Source organism: Aegilops tauschii, chromosome 4 (genome assembly GCF_002575655.3).
Source record: "Aegilops tauschii subsp. strangulata cultivar AL8/78 chromosome 4, Aet v6.0, whole genome shotgun sequence".
Taxonomy (NCBI): domain Eukaryota; kingdom Viridiplantae; phylum Streptophyta; class Magnoliopsida; order Poales; family Poaceae; genus Aegilops; species Aegilops tauschii.
In genome coordinates this window covers 514,259,945-514,271,385 of record NC_053038.3, presented here as the reverse complement: position 1 = coordinate 514,271,385, position 11,441 = coordinate 514,259,945, and the positions used below count along the sequence as shown (strand labels likewise).

The 11,441-nt window shown below is 38.9% G+C and overlaps 1 long non-coding RNA gene across 1 annotated transcript; it reads left to right on the top strand.

The window, feature by feature from the left end:
- The first annotated feature begins 9,509 nt into the window (after positions 1 to 9,509).
- LOC120963157 (uncharacterized) lies at positions 9,510 to 10,458 on the top strand. The gene is made up of 4 exons (XR_005755218.3): positions 9,510 to 9,602; positions 9,698 to 9,802; positions 9,958 to 10,134; positions 10,294 to 10,458. It is a non-coding gene; the product is annotated as an uncharacterized lncRNA (long non-coding RNA).
- The last annotated feature ends 983 nt before the right edge of the window (positions 10,459 to 11,441 follow it).

The following is an 11,441-nucleotide window of genomic DNA, read 5'->3' as shown; positions in this document are numbered from 1 at the left end:
CAGAGCGCCATGGACCCCAGAAGGGACGCAGCCGCTGGCTCTGCGCCCCAGAGAGCCATGCATGCACCATTGGTTTCTTCGTCCACCGCTCCTCCCCGTGTTCCAGAGTACCTTGCTTGTTGTTTCGTTGAATTGCTTGGCTGGTGCTTGCAATTGGGTGGTTTGGTTTCGTTTGACTTAGCGCTGAATCCTTCAATTTACCGTTCAGTGAACAATCCTCTCATGGTATGTGTCTACACTAGATTACTCCTACTGTGATGCTGATGTGTCTCATGATAGACACCTTGCAACTAGCCACACATGTACTGATAGTTTATTGTGATTATTACTGTACCACGAGTCATTCAACACTTGAAGGCACTGAACTACTATTCTGTATTTTATAATATGTTCCTGTTATGCATGACATAGGCTTGATGAAATCTTACTCTTTTAATCACAATAGAATAGCAGTAACATGTTATCACGCTGGATGAAGAAAAGCATATGTAATAAGTTCTTTAATGTTTAATTACCTCAATTGTCAAGCAGTGTTTGGTGTTGTATACATTTACTGCTATCAATCGACTACAGTAGTCATCTGGATGCTTGGGACTTGCATATATTCTGCTGCACTTCAGACATCAACAAGTATTTTTCCTTGTTTTTTTGAACAATTGGTGAACTTCATATTCCTGAATATATGCATTACTATTCGGTATAGGTCTAGGCGGCTCTTCGTATTTTACAGCTCCTTATCAAGTCCCTCTAATATTTCTGTAGGTGGCCATGAACTCAGTAAATCATCAGGAAATGCCTTTGCTGCAGCTCACCTATGGCCTTGTTTGTCCTGCAGGTTAGTGAGCAGCATTAGGAGGAGGAGCTCAAGCAGGCCACCACGACGCACCACCGCAACAGCAGGTAGCACGTCCATCTCCATCTCCCTCTCCCTATGCTGCCAATCCTTTTTGTTTCTTTAAAACTAGGTCCAATCGGCACACAAATTGACTGTCTATTCTCTCAAAAATCAGTTTACAACTTTACAGAATTGTGTTGATGGTCATCAGTAGAGAGAGGGAGAGAACGTTTCTTGCAAATGAGTGAGAGAGAGGCATAGTCTAATTGCGAATCCATGTGTGTGCATTTCTGTCTTATTGGAATATGTTGAGTACATATTGGAATATGCTAATGCTGTTGCCAGATATAATATAAGTATGAGCTACAGCTGTTTGCATATTTGTTTTGTATTTTTTTATTAATGATGATAGTTTGTGCAAGATGTTCACAAGTTAATTTTTGTTGACTAAAATCTCTTATACCCTTGACTTAGCTTGACCCAGAATAGCAGCATCCTTGATGCGTACTGACCTTCACCTTGTTCTTTCTCTCGCAGACTCGAAGGAGACCGTATGCAATGCACCTCCTCTTCGGTTGTGAGAGTGTCTAGGGGTCGTGGGTGCGGCTAATGCCTATGTCTGTGGCCGCACTTGACACTGCCCTCTCTTTAAGGGCACATATCATTTTTTCTAACTCTGTTATCTTTTCCCAAGTCTTTATTATGTTGCCTAGCCTTGTACTGATATGTATTGTTTGATGCTAATTACCCAAGTTAGTGCATGACGTTAAGGATAACCTGAGAACACTTGCCTAAGTTTATAAGATATGACATGTGAAAGTCCAAGCCTGCTGCTCTTTCAATGCTTTTGATGTTGTACTGTGCTTCTCTAGTTGTTTGAATGCTTCTGCTGCTAGCCTGCTAGGCTGCACTAGCTTGAATAGGTGTGCACTTGTGCTGGTGGTGGTGCTGCTGCTGATTTATTGCTTATGCTCACGCTGCTGTTGATTAAATGCTTATGTTGTTGCTGCATACTTATGCTACTGATTCAATGCTTTGGAAATTGATTGAATTGAACCTGTTGTAATCCTTCCTGTTATACTCGTATTTAATTTTTGGGTTTCTATTTGATTTTTTAGTCTGTTATATACGGTTCATCTTCAGTTTCTTCTGTAACCTGCTTGGAGCTTAGAATACACAACCCAACTAGTCTCATATACAACTAAGACCAATGATTCATGCTCAATTCTGTATATGTATGTATGACCAGTAAAGTTGGAAGGCCCAAATCTTAAAGTTAATATGCTCAATTCTGTACCATGTTCATGCTCATGCATCACCAGTTACTATTTTTTTTTGCTTGGTCTATTTCAGCTCATAACCTAAGTATACCAAACTGATTAAATGATTTCTCCAACTTGCCAAAATTGTCATAATTGTCTCCTCCCTTGTGATGTTAGTCTCTGTGCACTTACTAGTATTGTTAGTTGAATGGATGGATGGTCGTGGTAGTAGAATAGGAATTTTCTTTAGGTGAGTGTTATAGTCATGTTCATTTCATTACCTAAACTTTGTACCAATGTACCATGCAGGTATGTATAGATTACTATTGTAGAACAACATCAGGTTAACCTGTTGCATTCAAGTTGTTGGAAGTTTTGTTATGCCATGCTTAGTGTTTATTGAACTGGAGCATTTGGTCTCTTGAAAGATTATTATTTACTTCCAGTGTATTTCACTAATAGTTTATCTACATCAGGATCTGATGTCGTCGGGGCTGCTGCTGCTGTGACAGAAGATTAAGAAGCTTGGAGATGTGCGCCACAGTTTTAGTTGACGTATCTCTACTGATGTACCTGTTTAATTGTATGTGCACTTGTTTAAGTTGCTTGAAGATGAACAACATCAATAGTGCTTGTGTATCTCAGTTTTTAATTGTATGCGCATTTGTTGGACGTGTAGACGTGTATGTTCTCTTGTGAGAATTTGGCTGGATGATTTCTGGATTTAATCAGTTAATTGAGATATTTATTGATTTTTTGCTGTTCAAATGTGTAAATTTAAATCTGTGAATGAAATAGACCAAATGTTCTACTTGACAAAATAACATTTGGGCTCTAAAAAGGATGCGGCCCAAACTATAGTGGATCAGAATATTGTGCATTTTTGAAAACCATAAAAATAGGCTTATTGAAATGATTTGCAAAAGGCCATGCCTTAGAAAATAAAAAGGCCAAATTGTTGGCCCAGGCCCATGTTGCTAGAGAAAATTAACAGAAAAAATATACGTTAAAAAAGGCTGAATTGTTGGGCTCGGTCCATGTAAAGTGTCGAATTGGACCGGGCTGAGTCTTATCAACGACCTTTTCAATTGGTCGCAATTTTGCCACGTCAGATTGCCGCGTCGAATCCGACATGGCCTGGGCAGACAGCCAGTGACCAAAACAAAAGGTCATGGGTTCCACGACCTTTTGTTTTGGTCGTAAACATCTACGATCTTATCCCGAAGAAGGTCGTTAATTTCAGTTTACGACTGCCAGCTTTTGACCATCTGTTTTTGGTCACAAAAAGGTCGCAAATAAAAAACAATGACCTTTCGGTGACCAATAGTGATAGTTGCAAGTTGACATATTTCTTGTAGTGATGCCCATCAATAGATATCAATGTGAGTGAGTAGGGATTGCCATGCAACGGATGCACTAGAGCTATAAGTGTATGAAAGCTCAACAAAAGAAACTAAGTGGGTGTGCATCCAACTTGCTTGCTCACGAAGACCTAGGGCATTTTGAGGAAGCCCATCATTGGAATATACAAGCCAAGTTCTATAATGAAAAATTCTCACTAGTATATGAAAGTGATAACATAGGAGACTCTCTACCATGAAGATCATGGTACTACTTTGAAGCACAAGTGTGGTAAAAGGATAGTATCATTGTCCCTTCTCTCTTTTTCTCTCTTTTTTTGGGCATTTTCTCTTCTTTTTTATGGCCTCTTTTCTTTTTTTTCGTCCGGAGTCTCATCCCGACTTGTGGGGGAATCATAATCTCCATCTTCCTTTCCTCACTTGGGACAATGCTCTAATAATACGTCACACTTCTATTTTGTTTACAACTCAAGAATTACAACTCAAAACTTAGGACAAAATATGACTCTATGTGAATGCCTCCGGCGGTGTACCGGGATATGCAATGAATCAAGAGTGACATGTATGAAAGAATTATAAAGGTGGCTTTTCCACAAATACGATGTCAACTACATGATCATGCAAAGCAATATGACAATGATGGAGCGTCTCATAATAAACGGAACGGTGGAAAGTTGCATGGCAATATATCTCGGAATGGCTATGGAAATGCCATAATAGGTAGGTATGGTGGCTGTTTTGAGGAAGGTATATGGCAAAAGGTGCGCGGTATTAAAGAAAGCTAGCAATGGTGGAAGGATGAGAGTGCGTATAATCCATGGACTCAACATTAGTCATAAAGAACTCACATACTTATTGCAAAAATCTATTAGTTATCGAAACGAAGTACTACGCGCATGCTGCTAGGGGGATAGATTGTTAGGAAAAGACCATCGCTCGTCCCCGACTGCCACTCATAAGGAAGACAATCAATAAATAAATCATGCTCCGACTTCATCACATAACGGTTCACCATACGTGCATGCTACGGGAATCACAAACTTTAGAACAAGTATTTCTCAAATTCACAACTAATCAACTAGCATGACTCTAATATCATCATCTTCATATCTGCAAACAATCATAAAGAATCAAACTTCTCATAGTATTCAATGCACTTTTTATGAAAGTTTTTATTATACCCATCTTGGATGCTCATCATATTAGGACTAATTTTATAGCCAAAGCAAATTACCATGCTGTTCTAATAGACTCTCAAAATAATATAAGTGAAGCATGAGAGATCAATAATTTCTATAAAATAAAACCACCACCGTGCTCTAAAAAGATATAAGTGAAGCACTAGAGCAAAATTTATCTAGCTCAAAAGATATAAGTGAAGCACATAGAGTATTCTAATAAATTCCGATTCATGTGTGTCTCTCCCAAAAGGTGTGTATAGCAAGGATGATTGTGGTAAAATAAAAAGCAAAGACTCAAATCATACAAGACGCTCCAAGCAAAACACATATCATGTGGTGAATAAAAATATAGCCTCAAGTAAAGTTACCGATAGACAAAGACGAAAGAGGGCATGCCTTCCGGGGCATCCCCAAGCTTAGGCTTTTGGTTGTACTTGAATTTTACCTTGGGGTGCCTTGGGAATCCCCAAGCTTAGGCTCTTGCCACTCCTTATTCCGAAAACCATCAAATCTTTACCCAAAACTTGAAAACTTCACAACACAAAACTCAATAGAAAATCTCATGAGCTCCGTTAGTATAAGAAAACAAATCACCACCTTAAATTACTGTAATGAACTCATTATTTATTTATATTGGTGTTAAATCTACTGTATTCCAACTTCTCTATGGTTCATACCCCCGATACTAGCCATAGATTCATTAAAATAAACAAACAACACACGAAAAATAGAATCTGTCAAAAACAGAACAGTCTTTAGCAATCTGTATCAAACGTATACTTATGTAACTCCAAAAATTCTTAAATAAATTGGTGGACATGAGGAATTTGTCTATTAATCATCTGCAAAAAGAATCAACCTAAAAGCACTCTCCAGTAAAAAAATGGCAGCCAATCTCGTTAGTGCTAAAGTTTCTGTTTTTTACAGCAAGATCATAAAGACTTCATCCAAGTCTTCCCAAAGATTCTACTTGGCACAAACACTATTTTAAAACATAAAACCACATCTAAACAGAAGCTAGATGAATTATTTATTACTAATCAGAAACAAAAAGCAAGAAACAAAAATAAAATTGGGTTGCCTCCCAACAAGCGCTATCGTTTAACGCCCCTAGCTAGGCATAAAAACAAGAATAGATCTAGGTATTGTCATCTTTGGTATGCAATCCATAAGTGGCTCTCATAATGGATTCATAAGGTAATTTAATTTTCTTACTAGGAAAGTGTTCCATGCCTTTCCTTAACGGAAATTGGAATCTAATATTTCCTTCTTTCATATCAAAAGTTGCACCAATCGTTCTAAGGAAAGGTCTACCAAGAATAATAGGACATGTAGGGTTGCAATCTATATCAAGAACAATAAAATCTACGGGCACATAATTCCGATTTGCAACAATAAGAACATCATTAACGCTAGTCTCAAAATCAGAGGGCATCTTATTAAAATTTCCATAAGAGTTGTTGTAGGAATTACCATAATTGTTAGAGGAGTTACTAGGGAACGGCCTAGAATTAAAGTTTCCTCTATACGCGTTGTTACCAAAATTGTTTCTACCAAAAAAATTCACATCCATAGATTCATTATTATTCTCAATCAAAGTAGACAAAGGCATATCATTAGGATCAGAAGAAACACTCTTATTAGCAAAAAATTCCATAAGTTTATCCATCTTTCCACTCAAAACATTAATCTCTTCTATCGCATGAACCTTTTTACTAGTAGATCTTCCAGTGTGCCATTGAGAATAATTAACCATAATATTATCTAGGAGTTTAGTAGCTTCTCCTAAAGTGATTTCCATAAAAGTGCCTCCCGCGGTCGAATCTAAAAGATTTCTAGAAGCAAAATTCAATCCAGCATAAAAAAATTGTATAATCATCCATAAATTCAAACCATGTGTAGGGCAATTACGTATCATTAATTTCATCCTCTCCCTATATTGTGCAACATGCTCATGATCAAGTTGCTTAAAATTTATAATATCGTTTCTAAGAGAGATGATCTTAGTGGGAGGAAAATACTTAGAGATAAAAGCATCTTTGCACTTATTCCATGAATCAATACTATTTTTAGGCAAAGAAGAAAACCAAGTTTTAGCACGATCTCTAAGAGAAAACATGAATAGCATCAATTTAACAATATCATTGTCCACATCTTTCTTCTTTTGCATATCACACAAATCAACAAACTTGTTTAGATGGGTAGCGGCATCTTCACTAGGAAGGCCAGAAAATTGATCTTTTATGACAAGATTCAACAAAGCAGCATTAATTTCACAAGATTCAGCATCGGTAATAGGAGCAATCCAAGTGCTAATAAAATCATTGTTGTTGGTATTGGAAAAGTCACACAATTTAGTATTGTCTTGAGCCATCGTGACAAACAATCCAACACACAAGCACACAAAGAAGCAAGCGAAAAAAGACGAACGGAAAAAGAGGGCGAATAAAACGGCAAGGGTGAAATGCGGGACAGGAAAACGAGAGTCAAATGGAAAATAATGTAATGCAAGGGAGAAGAGTTTGTGATTGGTACTTGGTATGTCTTGACTTGTGCGTAGATCTCTCCGGCAACGGCGCCAGAAATCGGCACATTGACGGGAGATCAAATCTTGACTTGACTTGGCGTAAACCTCCCCGGCAACGGCGCCAGAAATCCTTCTTGCTACCTCTTGAGCATGCGTTGGTTTTCCCTTGGAGAGGAAAGGGTGATGCTTTAAAGTAGCGTAAGTATTTCCCTCAGTTTTTGAGAACCAAGGTATCAATCCAGTAGGAGACTACACGCAAATCCCTCGTACCTGCACAAACAATCAAGAACCTTGCAACCAACGCAATAAAGGGGTTGTCAATCCCTTCACAGCCACTTGCAAAAGTGAGATCTGATAAAGATAATAAAATAAATATTTTTGGTATTTTTGTTGTATAGATTGTACAGTAAAGATTGGAAAATAAACGGCGACAGAAATGGCTAGTTGACGGAAGATTAATATGATGGAAGATAGACCCAGGGGCCATAGGTTTCACTGGTGGCTTCTCTCAAGATAGCATAATCTACGGTGGGTGAACAAATTACTGTCAAGCAATTGATAGAAAAGCGCATAGTTATGAGAATATCTAGGCATGATCATGTATATAGGCATCATGTCCGTGACAAGTAGACCGAAACGATTCTGCATCTACTACTATTACTCCACACATCGACCGCTATCCAGCATGCATCTAGAGTATTAAGTTCATAAGAACAGAGTAACGCATTAGGCCAGATGGCATGATGTAGAGGGATAAACTCAAGCAATATGATATAAACCCCATCTTTTTATCCTCGATGGCAACAATACAATACGTGCTTTGCTGCCCCTGCTTTCACAGGGAAAGGACACAGCAAGATTGAACCCAAAGCTAAGCACTTCTCCCATTGCAAGAAAGATCAATCTAGTAGGCCAAACCAAACTGATAATTCGAAGAGACTTGCAAAGATATTTAAATCATGCATATAAGAATTCATAGAAGAATCAAATAATATTAATAGATAATCTTGATCATAAACCCACAATTCATCGGATCTCGACAAACATACCCGAATAGATCTCCAAGAGAATCGAGGAGAACTTTGTATTGAGATCCAAAGAGAGAGAAGAAGCCATCTAGATAATAACTATGGACCCGAAGGTTTGTGGTAAACTACTCACACATCATCGGAGAGGCTATGGTGTTGATGTAGAAGCCCTCCGTGATCGGTTCCCCTCCGGCGGAGCACCGGAAAAGGCCCCAAGATGGGATCTCACGGGCACATAAGGTTGCGGCGGTGGAAATAGGGTTTCATGGTGCTCTCGGATGTTTTCAGGGTATATGAGTATATATAGGAGAAAGAGTAGGTCGGTGGATCCAAGAGGGGCCCACGAGGGTGGGGGGCGCGCCTACCCCTCCTGGGCGCGCTTCTCTATCTCATGGCCGTCTCGTTGCTTCCTTGACGTCCACTCCAAGTCTCCTGGATTCCGTTTGTTCCAAAAACGATCCTCGCGTAGGTTTCATTCCGTTTGGATTCCGTTTGATATTCCTTTTCTGTGAAATACTGAAATAGGCACAAAGAAATAGCAATTTGCACTGGGCTTTCGGTTAATAGGTTAGTCCCAAAAATAATACAAAAGTGCATAATAAAGCCCATTAAACATCCAAAACAGATAATATAATAGCATGGAACAATAAAAATTTATAGGTACGTTGGAGACGTATCAGCGCCGCCTCCGCCTCGTCGTCTCGGTTTCTGATGCTGCCGCTCCGACGAAGGTCGCCGCGCCGCTGGTGCTTAGATTCATGGAGGGGAACAGCAGCCGCGCCACGCGGCATGCCTCGATGTGCCGCATGGTGGCCTAGAGGCGGCCACCCCATGCTCTGCGTGCGCCGTCTCATCGTCTTCATCGACAGGAGGCATCTCTGCCGGCCTCACCCCATCACCATCGCCTCCCTTCCCTACGAGAGCGACGGATCCAATAGCTTGAGTTCGGATCGCTTCCAGGTGCTTGCGGCCGCCGCCCAGCACGCGCTCGCTTGCCGACCTTGAACTCTAGCCGCAGCAGATCGTCCATGAGGTATCTTGCTCTCTTATCGTTCTCAATTTACATCTTGTTTATCACATGTACCCAGGCCAAAGCTAATGCACATTATTTGCCTGATGAAATGGCCAAATAAATGTAATACAGTTTCACGTTCTCAATCAACACATAATAAACTTATAAAAAGTTATTTCAATAAAGTTTGTTTTGTACGAAAAATTGATAACTATGTTTACTTGTTTCATTGAGCAATATGTTCATCGGTGAACTTTTGGATCAGAATTTTAGTGCAGCTTTTGTTCAATATAGTATGTGCATGCATGATAGTCCTGACCGTTCCTTTGTAGTCCAGCTTCTACTCCTGGCGTCCAAGAGGGTGGTTACGATTGCTTCTTCTAGACACACTACCAGGTATATATGATCCTGTTTTTCATTTCCCCCTTTGCTTTCTTTGTTAAGTTTTGTAATAAAAAAAGCTCATGTAGGAATCTGGCTTGAATATGCAGTCTCTCACAATGGAAGAGATCCTGTTATGCAGTCTCGCATAATGGAAAAGAGAAGATGATTTTATGTCAACTGGACTCTACATGGATGGAAATGAAAACACCAGAGTGAACTCTTTTTCCTTGCTTAAGACATTAATTCATACAACATGTCGTCGTGTTATTCTGATTTCATACCCTTATGCTCTTAACAATAGTTTCTTAGCTTTCCAAAACTCATAAGTAATTTACCTTCCCCTCATATTTTAATTGATTTTGTGCAGACTAATATAATACCAAGGCTCAAACCAGAGTTGGACGACCTCTTATCTCTAAACATTAGAAATGTAGAGCAGTCCATGAAAGCTTCCCTACGCTACTACCGCACCGCTTGATATACTGAACTTGATTCCTCGGTGCATATAAAATGATACAACTGTATTTACATTGGAGTAGGCAAGGTAAAACTAGGCTCCATCTCTGCTAATCTGTTTTGCCAATTGGATTCGCACCCTCCGGAGAGAATGTTTATTTACTCATTTTTGTTTTACCTGGCATATGTGAAATGATACAATTTGTATTTACATTGCCACCATCTTGCTAATATATGTTTGCTGCAGTAATGGGTTCTAGAAGATAGACAAGATCAAGGACTCCAACAGGCACACTGGTGGCTCGAAGAACTCACTGGGAAGATGAGCGAGTGCAAGCGGTAAGTCTTGTTGAACGCTGTCGTTGTTGTTCCTACTTGAGCCTGCAATTTCATATCTTCTGCATGTGGCATGATGAATTTTAGCAATTTCTTTACCTGGAGAATGTATCACCGCCGAGTTCTTGTTTATGTAGATATATGACATGGCTTCTTGCAGCTTAATCAAAGAATTTGATCCTGTACTCAAAGATGAAGAGAAAAGGAATACTTATGAGGCCAACAAACAACTAAATGTCAGGAAGAAATTTATGGTTGGTAGTTTCCTTCATTGACATCTTTGTTGTGTCATGTTCCACAATGTATAATTTCTATCTTTGTGTGTTATGGTAGCTCATCAAGATTTTGATATACCTAAATTTGTCCTGAAATTATTTGCTTAGCAAAGCTTTCTTTTAGTATCAATGTATTTTGCATAGTATTTCAATGCACACAATCCTTTTTACTTCAATATGAGCAAGGACAGAGCCAAAACTACAATTCGATCTCTATTTACTTGGCATATGTGAAATGATACAATGTTTATTTACTCATTTTTGTTTTACTTGGCATATGTTCCCTTCACTGATAAATCTCAATTTCTTAAATTTCATTTTTCATACCATTGTAACTCTCTTGGTGCTAATAGATGTGTTATTCGGTCGCCATGATGTTGCAGGTACCAAAGTAGCCTTGCAATAAGAGGATTGAACTATTCGATATTGGTAATGACCAGGTAGATAACATTGAAATGGCATCATGTAAAATTAAGTACTCCCTCGGATTCATATTAGTTGTCGTCGGTTTAGTACAACTTTAGTACAAAGTTGTACCAAACCAGCAACAATTAATATGGATTAGAGGGAGTATCATAATTTTTTGTTCCTATTTATTAATCTTCCCATGAAAGGTTAACATTCTCATCCAACTACCTCATTAGTTTTTGCAGAAATGTCAAATCAACAACTCATTCATTTTGGAATGAAACAAATGGACCAAACAGAACAAGCTATTGAGCATTCGAAAACAGCGCACTGCAAACTTACACTCTCTTTTGTTGTTCATTCTTTCATAAGGTAT